This window comes from Saccopteryx bilineata, chromosome 3 (assembly GCF_036850765.1).
Source record: "Saccopteryx bilineata isolate mSacBil1 chromosome 3, mSacBil1_pri_phased_curated, whole genome shotgun sequence".
NCBI classification, from domain to species: domain Eukaryota; kingdom Metazoa; phylum Chordata; class Mammalia; order Chiroptera; family Emballonuridae; genus Saccopteryx; species Saccopteryx bilineata.
In genome coordinates this window covers 233461972-233478075 of record NC_089492.1, presented here as the reverse complement: position 1 = coordinate 233478075, position 16104 = coordinate 233461972, and the positions used below count along the sequence as shown (strand labels likewise).

General features: G+C 43.8%; 1 protein-coding gene across 3 annotated transcripts in view; it reads right to left on the bottom strand.

Annotated features, from left to right (window-relative positions):
- Window positions 1-13719, bottom strand: part of GNG12 (G protein subunit gamma 12) — a 135665-nt gene extending 121946 nt beyond the window's left edge. The window contains exon 1 of one of the 3 annotated variants that reach the window (XM_066268916.1): window positions 13582-13719. The gene's annotated coding sequence lies outside the window, so the exon portion shown is untranslated. Of the gene's footprint in view, window positions 1-13525 lie in introns of all 3 variants that reach the window. The other 2 variants (XM_066268917.1, XM_066268915.1) reach the window with 2 other exon arrangements.
- Between the last annotated feature and the right edge of the window lie 2385 nt (window positions 13720-16104).

Genomic DNA, 16104 nt, shown 5'->3' with positions numbered 1-16104 from the left:
TCCCTCGGTGCATGCCACGTGGGCTCCAAGTCGTCACTGTCTCCATGACAAGTGGTGCCCCATGTGAGGAATGGGAACTAAACAACACTTACTGATTTGTTACAAAGGATATTAAAGAATATAATGACCTAGCTGGACGAGATGCACAGGGCAAGGTATGGGGACGGAGCACTGAGCTTCCGCACCCTACCTGGGCCATCTGTTTATCAGCCCAGAGCTTTCTGAACCTTGTCCTTTGGGTTTTTATGGAGGCTTCATTACACAGGCATGACAGATTGAATCATTAGCTATTGGTGACTGACTCAAACTTCAGCCCCCCTCACCTCCCAGGAAGTCTGAGGAGTGGGAGTGAAAGTCCAACCTTCAACCACTTGGTTAGTTTTTCTGGCAAACAGCCCCATCCTTTGGTGTGGTCCAAAAGTCACTTCATTAACATAAAAAAAGATAATTTTATCTCATCACTTAAGATATTCCAAGGTTTTTAGGAGCTCTGTACCAGGATAAGGAGGAAGATAACATATATTTCTCATCCTAAATCAAGATATCAAAATATTGTTCATAGCTTTGTCCCTAGAGTAGGTAGCTGATGAGTAAGTACTATTTCAATAAAAAAAAAAATCACTTTTGTGCTTATAAAAACAGAAAAAAAGGATGATGAGACAGGCCCTTAGCATTCAATAAGCTAAACAATTATCAGCAAAAAGATATCTGAGTACAAGGGAGACACCTCACAGGGCACTGCCTCTTCTCTGGGTTCCTTCCCCTTCCAGGTGGCCACCCCCTCCAGCCTGCACACCTGGTGGACATGTCTTCCTCTTGCACTTTTCATACCGTAACATCAGAGACTGTGGGACAGGTGACATGGCACCAGAGACCACTGGCTGCAAAGTCAAACAGACCTGGATTGAAAGCAAGATGCCACCACCTTTACTATCGTGCTGCGAAGCAGTACACAACCTCTCTGAACCTGCTTCCTCACCTGTAAGTGTCACCAATATCACCCATCTCAGAGGGCTATCACAAGATGAGAGAAAGTGTACGTAAAGCCCCCAGCACGAGTAACTATCATCATCACTGCCATCAAACGAACTGCTGGCACACTATTTTCTCTCAGTGTTTGCCAAATGCATTTAACCGTGAGAATAACTTCAATTGAACTTAAAGGTTATGTGTATTCTGCGAGCACTATGATAATATTAATTACAGTAACAGTAGTCAACACTTGAGTGCTTAGTATTAACACGTTGAATGTGTTATATACATTAGTAGCTCCTTTATTCCTAAACCAAAGCTAAAGAATATTTTATCAATTCTAAGAAGCACATTCTATTCACATTTTAACATCCCTGATATTGGGACAATTCTTTGTGATAGGCAGAATGGTCCCCCAAAGATGTGTTATGTTCTAATCCCTGGAACGGTGACTATGTTCTGTTACATAGCTAAAGAGACTTCACAGGTGTAACTGAAGTTACAGATCTTAATACAGGGAGAGTAGCTTCGATTATCCAGGTGGACCCAATTAAATCAAATGAGTCTTTTACAACACAGAGCTTTCTCTGGCTGGAGGCAGAGAAATGGAGCAGAAGGGGACCTCAAAGAAATTCCAGGCGTGAGAAGGACTTGTCATGCTATTGCTGGCTCTGAGACGTAGAGCTCAAGCGCAAGCACCAGAGGGGGTTTCTAAGAGCTGAGAGTGTCCTCCAGCTGACAGCCAGCGAGGAAGCAGACCTCAGTCCCACAATGCAAGGAACTACATTCTACCAACAACCTAAATGACCCTGAAAATGGATTCTTTTCAAAGCTTCCCAATGAGATTTCAAATGTGTAATTTTCAGAGCAGGCCCTGGTCAGCTGGCTCAGTGGTAGAGCATCAGCCCAGCATGTGAATGTCCTGGGCTCGGTTACGGTCAGGGCACACAGGAGAAACTACTGCCTGCTTCTCTACCCCTTTCCCTCCCCTTCTCTCTCTCTTGTGTGCTCTCTCTCTCTCTCTTCCCTTCCTGCAGCCATGGCTCGACTGGCTCCAGCAAGTTCGCTTCAGAGGCTGAGGATGGCTCCATGGGCTCCACCTCAGGTGCTAAGATGAGGTCGGTTGCTAAGCAACAGAGCTATGCCCCAGATGGGAGGAGTATAGCTCCCTAGTGGGCTTGCCAGGTGGATCCTGGTCCGGGCTCACGCAGGAGATTGTTTCTCTGCCTCCCCTCCTCTCACTAAAAAAATCAACTCAGAGCAGAGAAACCAGCCAGGCCAATGCAGACTTTTGACCCACAGAACTGTGCAATAATACATATGTGTTCTTTTACTTTGTCAAATTTGTGGTAATCCATTATGGCAGCCATAGAAAAATAATACTGTCTTAGGGTTGATGTGGGTTATAGTAGAATGGGGCATTTTTTTTCCTTCATGGCACATAGAATAACGGCATGTCTCATAATTGAGGACATCTTAGGTCTGTTGAAAGACGGTGTTATTATCTCCATTTTGAAAATGAGCAAGTCATTCGAGAGGTCAGGTGACTTACCCAGGTGATTCAGGCTTCAAGCTGGAGCTCTAAACCCTCCTGCACACCGTCAGGGAGCACATAAGAGATCGAGCAGTGTTTTAACCATATGACTAACTCTTCCGCGGACTGGCAGGAAATCTCTAGCAGATGGGCTGTTGAAACACACTGAGCTAGAGAATCCTGCTTACAGGCCAAGGAATGGCTAACACAACCCCACCACTTCCCCACCCAGGCCCGTGTCTGACATGGGATCTCTACCATGTCGACCACAAATATCTAGCTAAGAGCCCAATTTAGCAGTTAAACAAACAACCAACCAAACAAAAATGACAGTGTGGAAGGTTCCCCGCAGTAGCCTTCCTCCATCCACACTAGCAGAGGAGCACCACAGGTACTAGGGAAGGTTCTAGACACTGGAGACAGGACAGACCCTGAGCTGTCCTTATGGAGCTTGACACTTCAGTGGGGCAGATCAACACTGCAGTGATAGAAAAACAGAAGCACTTGAAGCAAAAAATAAGCATCCAGAGAGCTGAAAAGCAACCTCCACAAGAATAATAATCCACATACTCAGGAACTGACAAGAGCGTACTGCACCTGACAGATCAGATACTCCTTCCTGGAGCTTCCCGTGAGCTGCTGCTCAATGAAGGAACTCTGAGGACAGCTTCTGTTATCGTTGTTGTGAGGTTTTCTTGTTTGTTTGTTTGTTTGTTTGCTTGCTTTCCTTTATTCTTGAAGGAGATATAGGCTGGCTTTATATAGAACTGGCTTGTATGAATTTGTAAATGCAAACCAAAAGATTCACAGTCTATGTCCTAACCCATAGTTTCTCTCTCGATGGGCCTCATTTTTAAAAAAAGGAAAATCAATTTACATTACACTAGCATCCCTGGAACTGACCGAAAGAGCACCTCAAAAAGAAAACGATTCTGTGCAACTCCAACCCACAGCCGCTGTCGAATCCTGGACTCTGGCCGCTCTCCTTACATTGTACTTCTACTCTCTCTTCTCCCTCACCTTGGAAATGGAGTCAACAGCCCTCTGACAGTGAGAGCAAAGAAAGAACGGGAGCCTAGTTCAGCAGATAAATAATACGGCATCTATAACCTTTCAGGAGACGCATGTAAACAGAAAACTAGATTTCTTCAAAGATTTTGCAGAAAATGCCAATGGAATGTATGTATTCTCAAACTTGCTTGTTTTCATTTGAGAGGCAGAAATTCTAGACTAGAAGACCATTCTCATAATGGTTTTGGAAAAGCCCCAGTTTAATAATACCATTAGCTGAAAACTATTTATAAATCAGACATTAGCAATTGGCATAAAACCCTTCTTTCCACTTCTCTCGATTTTGCACTGACATTTGGCAGCCAACCTCCATCTTCAGGCCCAAAAGAACCATCACATTCTTATGTCTGGATTTAAGAGTGTAAGCAAGAGGCTTGCTTCAGGAAGAAAGGTCAACAAATGCCCACAGGAGGACCTGTAGATGTAGAGAGCACACAGGAAAAATATACAAATGGCACCCCAACCTCCACCTCACTCATCAATTGAAAAATTTAAATGACTCGAAGTTACCATTTCTTCCTAACCAGATTAGAAAAAATGAAATGAAATTACACACTTCTCGCTGATGGGACTGTGGGGAAACAGGCCATCTAATACAGTGGTCCCCAACCCCCGGGGCCGCGGACCGGTACCGGTCCGCAGAGAAAGAATAAATAACTTACATTATTTTCATTTTATTTATATTTAAGTCTGAACGATGTTTTATTTTTTAAAAATGACCAGATTCCCTCTGTTACATCCAAGACTCATTCTTGACGCTTGTCTCAGTCACGATACATTTATCCGTCCCACCCTAAAGGCCAGTCCGTGAAAATATATATTTTCTGACATTAAACCGGTCCGTGGCCCAAAAAAGGTTGGGGACCACTGATCTAATAAATTGTGTGTGAAGGCAAAATGAGTCAACCCTTCCAGAGGGGGATTAGTGGGCCCTGTGATTCAGCAGCTCCACTTCTGGGAATCCATCCTCCAGACACACCTACATAGAAGCAAAATGAGTTATTGCACCTTTATTGGTTGCCACACAGTTTATAATAGCAAAATAATGGAAATACTCCAGAGGTCCAGCAATAGGGGTTGGCCAAGTAAACTATGGTACATTCACACAATGGAAAACTATCATGCTGAGAGAGACAGAGAGACAGAGAAAGAGAGAGATTTCTATGTGCTAAGATCTCTAGGACATACTACTGATTTTAAAAAGCAAGGCACAAAAGAGTATATAAAATATGCTATCTTTTGTGAAAGGGGGAAGAATAAAAATATACAGTCTTATTTTATTGTATTTATATGTTACGACCTGTAGAGATTTGAGAAAGGCTTAGGTGGGATGGGAATAAGATTTTTTCAGTATGTACTTTTATAGGGTTGTAAGGTTTTTCGGGACCATATAAATATATTGCCTGTTTTTAAAAATAAAGAGGTTGTATAAGCCATTTTTTTTTGTATGAATGTGAAGAATAAAACAAGAAAAGACAAGAAGACCAGCTTGGAAGATACAAGGCTAAGGAGTTTAGCTCAGGGGTCTGGGAACCCAGAGTTGAGGCAGTAAATCAGAGGAATCTCGGTCCAGAGTTCAGGAGGTGAGCAGAGTGAACGTGGAGAGTTGATCTCTGCCCTGCTGTATATCCACTGGTGGGTGTGGGTGTCCCTTAGCCCCCAATGTTTATTACAGCCAGAAGGAAGTCAGGGAACTGTAGGTGAATGGGAGGCACTGGGGGTACCTCCCAGGAAACCTGCCAGGAGCATTTATTTGCTTTCTGGATTTGGACACTAATGGCAGCAGCATGCCGCTCGTCAAATATTTATATTAAGAAAGAGGGCAAAGCATGTGCCAGAATATTCTGCTTGATACGACAGAGGAGTATTCCTGAAAAGTTAGGTCCCCTGGAATTTTGTAAAATCAAATCATACTGTAAACGTAAAAGATTAAGTTTGTAATCCAAAATATTCTGTAGGGAATCCTCACTAGGAATTGTTATTTCCTGCTCTGGGAATTGTCATTTCTGTTTTGGGAATCAGAGTAACCCTAAGAAAGCTGCATTTAACCAACTTAAGTGTGAGAGGCATTCACCTTTCTGTGCCTGTGAGCTTTTCCCATAAAGTGCAGCCTCTCCATAAAACAGCAGAAGACCAAGGTCCTAAATACACACCCTCTAGCCTCAGAACCATTGCCTCAGTAGTTTGATCCACTAAACGTGGCTGATCCTACTCGCTCTGCCTCCCAAGTGAGATTGCCTCCCAAGCGAGAAGCCAGGAGAGGGAAGTTGATTCTGAGAGTAGGCTTTCTAAAGGATCAACTTAAAAGAGAAAGCGTGCAGGGAGCGCCAGCTGGCACAGGGGGCTGGGTTGGGGGTGAGGAGAAAGGCCACACACAAACTCCCTTTCTTAATTTCTGGTAGCTTTAGCAATAAGCTTCCTACTTCTAAACCCCCTAAACTAGAAAAGTCTTTTTTACAAGAAGCAGCATTCATAGATAAGTTTCAAAGGCTCCTGAGGCCACTGTCCTTTGCATCCTGTCCCCAAGGGGAGGGGTCACAGCTGGTCAATAAATAACATAAACCCTTGTGCACATTTCCAGGAGTCAGCACCGATTCCCTTCCTCTGGTGGATTATGGGAGGGGTGCGGGGACCCTGGTATGTATCGAGCAATACTAAGTATGTTGTTGGTATCTGACTAACAGTAGGCAACATCAACACCCCAAGTGCTGTTCTTCCCCTGCTCCTTAGGAAATGATGATCTGAAGAGGAAGAAGCCTGTCACAGGGAACATGCATCACTGAACTTGCATTCCCCAGCCAATACAATCAAGTTTACCTTTATGATTTAAAAAGAACATTGGCTCATGCACTTGGCTGGCACACACTGCAAAGAACATGGTTTGATTCCTTCCTTCCACTGGCATTTATTAAGCACCTACAATGTGCTCCAACCTGCTGGCTGATGGCACTGAGAGGGTTGGAGAGGGCCTGACAGGCAGAGCTACTGCTGGCCACATCATGGCTTGCTATGAGTGAGAAAGGGACAACTCCTTCTGGTGGACCTCGCTTTGCAGGCTTGATGTCATCAGAAGGAAGTGCCCCCTTCTTCTGGCAGAGGCGGTCTGAGCTGAGGACAGATGATTTTTTGAGCAGATTTGAGCTCCCACTTGTTTCCCTGGCCAGCACGGTTGTGCAGTGAACAACTTATAGTTCAAGACAGCCCTGTCAAGAAGTCATAATCCAAGTCCTCTGCTTCTTGGCCAGACATCCAATCCTCTCCTGTAAACTTGTCTGAGAAGCTAATCATAACCCTATACACACCCATGTGAAGCCCCTTGGTCTCATGTGCCAGCCACAGTCTAATAAATCAAAAGGTTTCCATGGTCTAAGTATAGGAGAGGCACCAAGTCTCCTGGTTAAAACAATCTAATTTGCCTAAGATTCTGGTTGATGAAACTGGTGTGATGGTTTTATACCAACAAAGTCCTCACTGTGTCTCAGTAAAGCCCAGGCAGCTTCTGGATTTTGATTCATCTTCATCTTCAGGTTTATTTAGCTCATGGTGAGAGCTAAACCCTGTTGTTCCTCTCCAATAATTTCTCCCTGAAAAGCAGACAAAATTTGAGGACACCACAAGCTTGTGGTCTTAGTCAAAAGGTCCCCGTGGGGACTGGGGGTTTTATGTCCAGTACTTAGGGACATCTTGGCTGGTAATCTGGAGCTAAATAAAAGCCTGATTATTTTATATCGGTAAAATTAAGAGTCTACTCCCAAAGTGTTCATGTTTGTTTGGACCCAGCCATTTGGAATAAAGGAAACTAGACACAGAATGCAAGTGCATAGAGGACAACTGATTCACAACCCGCTCCAGTGAGCATCTGTGATGACGACAACCCAAAGTCACCTGCTTACAATCAATGAATATGAAAAACTGCAAATGATTCTTAGCAATTGATTCACTAAGGCAAACCTAATTTAAGGCAAACCTCAAAGAAATTCTTCTTTTAGCTATTAATTCTCCAGCAGAGTTGAAAGTATCAAAAGATTTAAAGTCTGCAACACCCTGGTTTTTATTATACCCTAATCCTCTGAAATGCAGACCCATTAAAAGAAGACAAAACCTCTCCTAGTCAGAGGATGGCAACCAGACACTCACAGCTAAACACTTTTACGATATCCAATAAAGCCTGACATGATAGGTCAAACATTTAAGTGACACTAGAAATGATTTTCAAGAGACACAGCAGTAAGTGGAATAGCTCGGCTACAAGGAACTTTCAGTCAAATCACCTCCGCTTTCTGCCCTGGATCCAAGCCATCTATCTGCTCACTATTTTCTTTTCTTGAAGAGGAAAAGCAGTGAGGATAGGACCTGGTGGTACCAGCTGTTCCTAGAATAGGATTTAACAGACCAGGGCCAGTTCCTTGTTCGGAGCTCTCCAGTCCTCTTTGAGAGTCCAGGGGTGGAAGAGGCTGATTTCGCCGATCACGTCAGGTCTCCTGGGTCTCTGGGGCAATTCTAGAAGTTTCAACTTCTGTGGCTGAAGAAGGATGAGACCAATGAAAGGCAATGATAATTCTCAAGTGGGTCATCTCACTCCTAAAAGGAGCTGGTCACAACTCCACTTCAGCTCTTGGCAGAGTGCTTAGTGAATGGGACAGGGAGTCAGAACAACTCTGGGTCAACTTCTGGTCGGACCCTTGAGGGAGCCGCAGCTTCTCACGTGGTCTGCTGAGAAGACCAAGCATGACATGTACGTAGAGGGCTTAGACCTGGGCCCAGGGTGTAGAACAGCTCAATAAATGGAGTCACACAATTCTGCTGGAAGTATTTTTTATCTATCGAACTTTCCTGTTAAATTAAGTGCACTTATGTCTTCCTCATGACTATCTCGCAGGCACCTGACGCACTGAAGGTATTGTGTGCATGCAACTTGTCAGTGCCGGGTCTGGATCTGCGAAGTGCCCACGTTCATAACAAGGTTGGTGGACTTGGTCTGTATGCGGACCCTAATTTCAAATATCTCGTACAAAGATAAACATGCAAATTTTGAAAAAAGCCTCACTTACTACTAAACAATTCTTACTAGCGAAGTTTTGACATTTAACTGCTCTGTGGGCTAGTGTTTTTCTCTAAAACAACAAAACTCTGCTATTTGGAGCTAATAAACCAGAACTTCTATTGAGTAACTTATACAAATGGATTATTTTTATTGTACATACATGCTGATTGGGGGAGAAGAGGGGAAACGCACCCTAGTCCCACCATCCATTTGTCTGTATTTTCTTCTAGAAATTTCTTCTGGACTTTTTTTATGCACACACTTTTTAATTAACCTGGTTGTAATTGTAATAATGCACTATAACTGTGCACGCTGCCCTTCCCCTGCTCAAGCTAGCATAACATGGACTTCATGGATTACTGATTTTTTTTTAAAGTTTCTAATAAGAAGGAAAAATAAGATTGAGATCTAGGAGAATTAACTTGTTGAGAAAAATTAATATTATAATCCATTTCACACTGAAAATACACAATGACAATTGCCTAATTATATTCTCTTCATAAAAATTGCTTGGCAGGCCTGAACAGGTGGTGGTGCAATAGAGCATTGCCTGGGATGCAGAGGACCCAGGTTTGAAACCCCAAAGTGGCTTGAGTGCAGGGTTGCTAGCTCCAGCATGGGGTCGCTGGTCAGTGTGGGATCATAGACATGACCCCATGATCTCTGGCTTGAGCAAGGGGTCACTAGCCCTGCTGTAGCCCCCCCCCCCCCAGTCAAGGCACATATGAGAAAGCAACCAATGAATAATTAAGGAGCTGCAACAAAAAATTGATATTTCTTATCTCTCTCCCTTCCTATCTGTCTGTCCCTATCTGTCTCTCTTGCAAAAAACAACAACAAAAAAAACCTGCTTGGCAAGACTTTAATTACTGTACTGGGCCTTTTTAGATTTTGGGAAACCTTGAAATTTTGTATAGTTGTTTTCTTGTTACAAAAACAATACATGCTCAATATATAACATTTAAAAAGAGAAAATTTCAGTAAGCAATAACTTAACTAACATTTACTGAACACAGACTTTGTCAGGCACTGTTCTAAATTCTTTAGATTAACTCATGTATTGCTCACAACACCTCACTGAAACATAGAGATATCAAGTAAATAGCCTACACTCTACACACCTAGAAACATAAGCCAAGAATCCATCACTATGCTATGATACTCTAGGAGTAAAATGAATCAATAATTTATTCAATCAAGTCCTCCCCTGCTTCACAGTATAATATGATAGTCAAGAAACGATTCATAACAACACTATACCCTTTACAGTTATTTTAAAATATTATAAAACACCATCTCTGTGTCCCTGTGGAACAATTAGTAAAACGAGACGTCATGAGTGGCATGAACTATGATTCCAATCAGTTCAATCGCATGCACCAGATGTGTATTAACAAAAAACAGGCACTTAAAAGGGTTTGTTTTTAATGATGGAAGCATTTAAAAATTTTTGCAAATGACTCAAAGATACAATGAGTAGAATTCCTGAATTAACTGAACATGCATTCCCACAAAAGTAAAACATTTATGAAACACTCCCAATCAGCCCTAAACATTACTTATGGCTTATCTACTGGCAATGAACATCAATACATGAAAAAGTAAATAACTAGATACCCTTGGGTCATATTTCTTTATACTTTAATTAAAAGTCACATTTGGCCTTGGCCAGTTGGCTCAGCAGCAGAGCATTGGCCTGGTGTGTGGAAGTCCTGGGTTCAATTCCCAGTCAGGGCACACAGAAGAAGCAACCTTCTGTTTCTCCCCTCCTCACACACACACTCTCTCTCTCTCTCTCTCTCTCTCTCTCTCCCTCTCTCCCTCTCTCTCTCTCTCTTTCCCCCTCCCACAGCCATGGTTTGAATGGGTTCAGCAAAGTTGGCCCTGGGTGCTGATGATGGCTCCATGACCTCACCTCAGGCTCTAAAATAGCTTAGTTGCTGAGCAACAGAGCAGCGCCTAGAGGAATAGAGCATCGCCTGATAGGGGGCTGGTTGAGTAGATCCAGGTCATCCCAGTTGGGGCACATGAAGGAGTCTGCCTCTGCCTCCCCACCTCTCACTTAATAATAATAAATAAAAGTCATATTTGGTAAAAGACAAATAATTCTTTTTCCTGGTTTGATTTCCTACCCAGCAATAATAAACAGGACTATTTAAAATATAAATTCTTTTTAAATTTAAATATGATTAACGAAATGTTTATGATTGCTGAGTTCTAAAAATTTATTAAGCATCTATAACTTCAACACTAAAAGCATATTAAAACTGTTAATTCATTATTCATAATTATTTATATCACTGTGGTAGAAACATGATAAACATTCCACAAATATTTTGCACCTATCTGTCTGTCTGTCTGTCGGTTTATCTGTGTGTCTATCTGTAAAATCAGGTACCTGATTTTAAAGTTGCACTATCTAGTATTTCCCAAAGGTTGAAGCTGCCATCTTGTAACTGATCCAATAGTTTGCTGCCAGCTAGATAAGTAAAATATCTAATAGTTTTGAACATTATCTGTGTGCTAGATGCAAAGTGTTTTTCAAAGACTATTTCATATGCTTTCATAAGAACCCTAGAAATAGAGAATGTTATCATCCCCATTTTACAAATCAGACTAAAAAAGGTTCAATAATTAATATTCTACAACCAGGTCTCTCCGACACCAAAACTCACATCACAAACCACTGTTATACTGCTTCCTTTACAAATCAGGCCTCAGAAAATTTTTATTTGAGTTCCACAATTCACCTCCCTAGATTAAGTTTAAGCTGACATATAAAAGTTAACAGAAACAAAAACCAGCCAATTACAAATCCAACACAATAAATGATACAATTCTAAATGTGAATTTTCTTTTTCTCCCAGAGAGAGGTTTTCAACATAAAAAAATATATATTGTATTAGCTAACCATTTCCTCAAGTGTTTTTCACTATGAAGCTCTTAGCTGTCACAACTTGACAAACCACCCATGTCCTTCAACAAGTGACAAACAGGCCCAAAACCTCAAATCTCATTGAAAGACAGCCAACCTTTCCAAATGATCCTGGAGCTTGCTACACAGAACATTTTTATAATATTAATCTTTTCAGTCTCTTGTGAAACACAGATTCACAAATCGAAAGGCTGTCGGGGTTCAGTACCTAGTGAATTACCTGGGTTAAATACAGTAAAAATATGACTGCATTTTTTACAAGGTTTAGTTGCAGTTCTTAGGCTGTTCAGCATTTTTTTTTTTTTTGGAGCTAACCCAAAGTTTTATGGTGCTAGTTAACTGTTTAGGGAACTCAAAGGGTCTGAACATCGGATCTGAAAATCCTTTTATTACTGAAGTCTCTATAAAACATTTTATTACTTTAAAAAATTATGTGATATGTGAATCATGTTTACTTATTGGAAAGGAGACTTGCTAATATATACAATTGGCTTGAAAATAAAAAAAAAGCTTACCTGAATGCGACAGTTTCGGCTCTAGTAAAACCCAACCGGTCACTCTATCGCTGCCTGCCTAGGAGGTTCTCCTAGGTGAGGTTCACCATCCTGCCATGATTTACACGGGGATCTGAGAAACACCAGCAGTGGTGCAGTATAGTGACTAGTACTTTTAAAAACCACGGCAAACTCTGCTTAAACACATAAATACAGACCCTGCCACTGACAACATCCAAAAGATTCATTATAGACAATCTATTCAGACGAAGCTACAACAGCCCCAAGAAATATACAGCGTCTGCCAAGAAGGCGCGGGGTAGGGGGTGTGGGGGAAAGAATAACTGATGGGAAGGAAGCTGATCATGCGAAGTTTCTCCAACGCCACAAGATCTAATAAATTCCCGGTTTGTTTCCACTCGGAGCAGCCATTAAACGTGCCGTGACACGTGGGTACAGGGGCCCTCCCTTCTCTCTGGTTTTTGTCCATTTCCTTCTCTATGCACTTGTTTGTATACATACAACCACTCCCGGACAGGGGTGACCACAAGATGACAGGCCTCTTCAATTCCTTCTCTTAGGTTCCAGTTGTCCAAAGTTTTACTCAACGGCAGTGATTCAACGAGAATCACGAGTTCCTTTTGGAAAGTTATGAATGGTTTAAGTTTACAAGACTCAAACGTAAGGCGAGGGACGAGTGAGTGTTGGGAGACTTTAGCTACGGCGTTTGAAAATTAGCTTTAATTGATATGTTCCAGTTAAATTAAAAAATAAATTAAAAAAGGAAGTCACCCTGATCCACGCAATTAAATGTCCAGGCAATACTTGAAAAACCACGCAAGATTCACGTCTGAGTCTTGACTTCTCTATATACCTATCGCCTGCAAATACAGTCTCGGCGTCACTCCCTGCTCGGGAGTCCCTCGCGAGGTGTGTGCTCTGAGTCCTCCGCTCTGTGACCCGCTATCTCCCCGCTTGACCCTTAGCGCGGAGCAGGTTCCAGGGCTGCGCACCCGCGGGCTAGTCCCAAGAAAGCCGAAGAAAGTAGGGAAGAGGGGCGTGGCACCGGGTCGCCCTTCCTCCAAACCTGGCACCACCGCAAATCTAAGGCTGGGAACACGGGAGCCTCCCAGCCCCAACCGGGCGCGGGGCTCGAGGCTCTGGGCGGGCGAGGAAGCGAACGAGCTGGGAGACCTTTCCCCGGCTCCCGCCCCCGTCCCAGTGGCGGCTTCCCCAGCCCTGGCCCCGAAGGGTCCCCGGCTTCCCGTGCCCTCCTGCAGCCGCCCGTCGAGGCGAACGCGCCGTCCGTCCTCAGTCTCCGCGTCCCTTGCCCTCCCTCCCCCATCCCCTGCTCGGGCGCCCAGGGCCCCGACCAATCCCCGCCCTCTGGGACACTCTTCCCTCCTGCCTTCCTTCCTCCGTTCCCTCCCTCCATCTCGCTTCCCAGCCCCGGGAACTCGGAGGCGGCTCCCGACCTGGGCTGCCGACGCCCCGCTCCGCGCCTCCGTCCCCGCCGGGACCGACTCACCACCTGCGTCCGCTGTTCGGTGCTCACTGGGCTGCCAGTGCGCTGCCCCGCCGCTGCCGCCGGGGACTGGGTCTCTAAGAGCTCCTGGAGACGGCTCCGACCTCTCCTCCTCCTTCTCCTCCTCCTCCTCCTCCTTCTCCACCACCACCACCTCCTCCTCCTCCTGCAGCTTCCGCGCCGGCTCCGCCTCGTTGGAGGTAGGCGGGGCGGACAGCCCGTCGGGCGGGGCGGTGGCGGCCCAGACTTTTTTCTGCGGCCCTGGCCCTCCCTCTGTCCCAGACGCCCTGGCTGTTCCCGGGTTCTGCCGCCGATCCCGTGTCTTGTCCGGGCGAGCCAAGAGGGGAGGTCGGGAACTGCGAAGCTCCGCAAACGTCTGGCCACCTTGACCATTCCCATTTTTCCTTCCCGGAATTCACGGAGGCCCTGGAGTTCAAAGACTCACGGGGGACCCCCACTTCACGATCTTCCAGGGGGCTGCCCTGACTCTTCAGAAGTTTCTTTCGCGTGCGAACTCCTGGCCAACCCTAATGCCAAGTCCCTTGGGCCGCGAATATGCGTGCTGTCAACCCCTTACACCAAAGTTAGGCTCCGCTCCAGGAATTTCTTAAGAAAACAGTCCCAGTAAAATTTAAAGGGCTCTGGGACCACGGAGACATTTTGTTTCCCAAAATGCGGAGATGTAACTACAGCTTGTTGTATTTGAAGTACATCCATCCATTATGAGATTCAACTACATCCCTCCTTCCATGAATTTTGTGTTTCTTAATGCCCAGTACCTGACAGAGTTCTGTGTAATGAATTTGTTGGATTTGGCTGTTTTTGTTTTTGTTTTTTCTGGGTGGATTCAGGGTTAGGTAGTTTGTAGACTCACTTCTATCTGCAAAGACTTCAAACTTTTTGTACACACAGCCATTCGATGAACATTCATTGAGCACCAGCTATGTCCTGCATATTGCGTTAAAACTGATGGGGGAGAAACCTAGATGAATCAGACAGGCAATGCACCCTCAAAAACTCCAGAAAACGTCCAGAAAGAGTAAAAATGATGGATGTTCAGAAATCTTATCACTTAGCCACCTTCCCACATAGCCCTAAATATCTGCTTTCTTGTTTGACAGGGTGGAGATAAAAGAGAAGGTGAGGCCAAAGTAGGTCACTTAGAACCAGTGTGGGCAGAGTCCATACTTGAAATGGAGTCTGCGAGAATTGGTGAGGGATGTCTGTCAGTTGAGTTGCACCAACTGAAGAGAAGTGAGGCCCGGGGAGCCTAGGAGCCAAGGACTGCAGTAAGGACATGTCTTCACTCTTACTTTATTCCTGACCACTACTCAAACATCCTTCTGGGTAGAATCATTTGACCAGGCTGCAAAAGGGATGCTGCAGGTAGAGGAAGTATGTGCTTGGATGCCTTGGCCCGGGAGTATGGCTGCAGCAATCTGTGGAGGGTGGTAGTTGTTGGGGTTCAAGCCACGGCCTTCCAGGAAAGCCCTTTATTTCCTGCTTTGTACAGTGGTAGTAAATGCTTGACGAATTTACAGACACTGACAGTTCCAAGGATATACCCTATACCGAACAGCGTGATGCCAACAGGGACTGAGACTGTCATACACCGGATTTTCTATCTTTTGGGAACTATAGAATCAAGTCCTACAGTCCTACCAGTAATTTCCATTTCTGGAGCACGTTATAGTTGAGTAAATACTTTCATGTACGAAATCTCATTCATCTCTTGCAAAAACCTAAAAACTGAAACATCAAAAACTTCAGTGGGTTATTAAAGATTTTCTAATTCAGTGCTATTCAAAGTGTGGTCTGTAGACGGTGGCAATCTGGGATCTGCTACTCATCTGTAATGGGATAAGCATAGAAATTGAAGATGAGAGTGTAGAATCTTTTATAGCAATTTGACTAATTTTCTGCCTGTTGAATTTAATAACTAAAAATATGGCTTTGCGTTTTGTATGTCTTTTATTTCATTTTCTCATTATTCATTTTGTATCTATCAGTTTGTATAAAAGCATCAACCTGCAACAGATTAGTAGCTAGACAAGAATAATAAAAGCTAATGTATGGCAGAAGTTGCTTTAAATACATACATTAACTCTTCGAATCCTCCTAACAACCCTAGCAAGTAGACACAGGGAAGTTAAGCCATGCAGTCTCAAAATGGCAGAGGCAGAATTCAAACTCAAGGCACCTGGCTCCAGATTTTGTGCTTTTACCCACAGCCATGAATCCAGTGTTCTTTCTATTCTGCCGATATGTCCAAACTTTAGCCATTCGTATTTCATCTTCATGCCATTGTACCTTCTATATGATTTTTAATAGATATTTTTGATTGACTTGCTTTTGTTATTCCTTACATATATTACCCTTGCTATTTAGTAATTTCACCCCTGAAATCTTGAGTTTGATAGGCAAGCATCAGTCTCTTACCCTAGATCACATTTAAGTACATGCCTAACTCCAGTAATTACTGTCAATGCTCTGCCCTATCCCCTCCTATACTTTTCAAATTTTGTACAC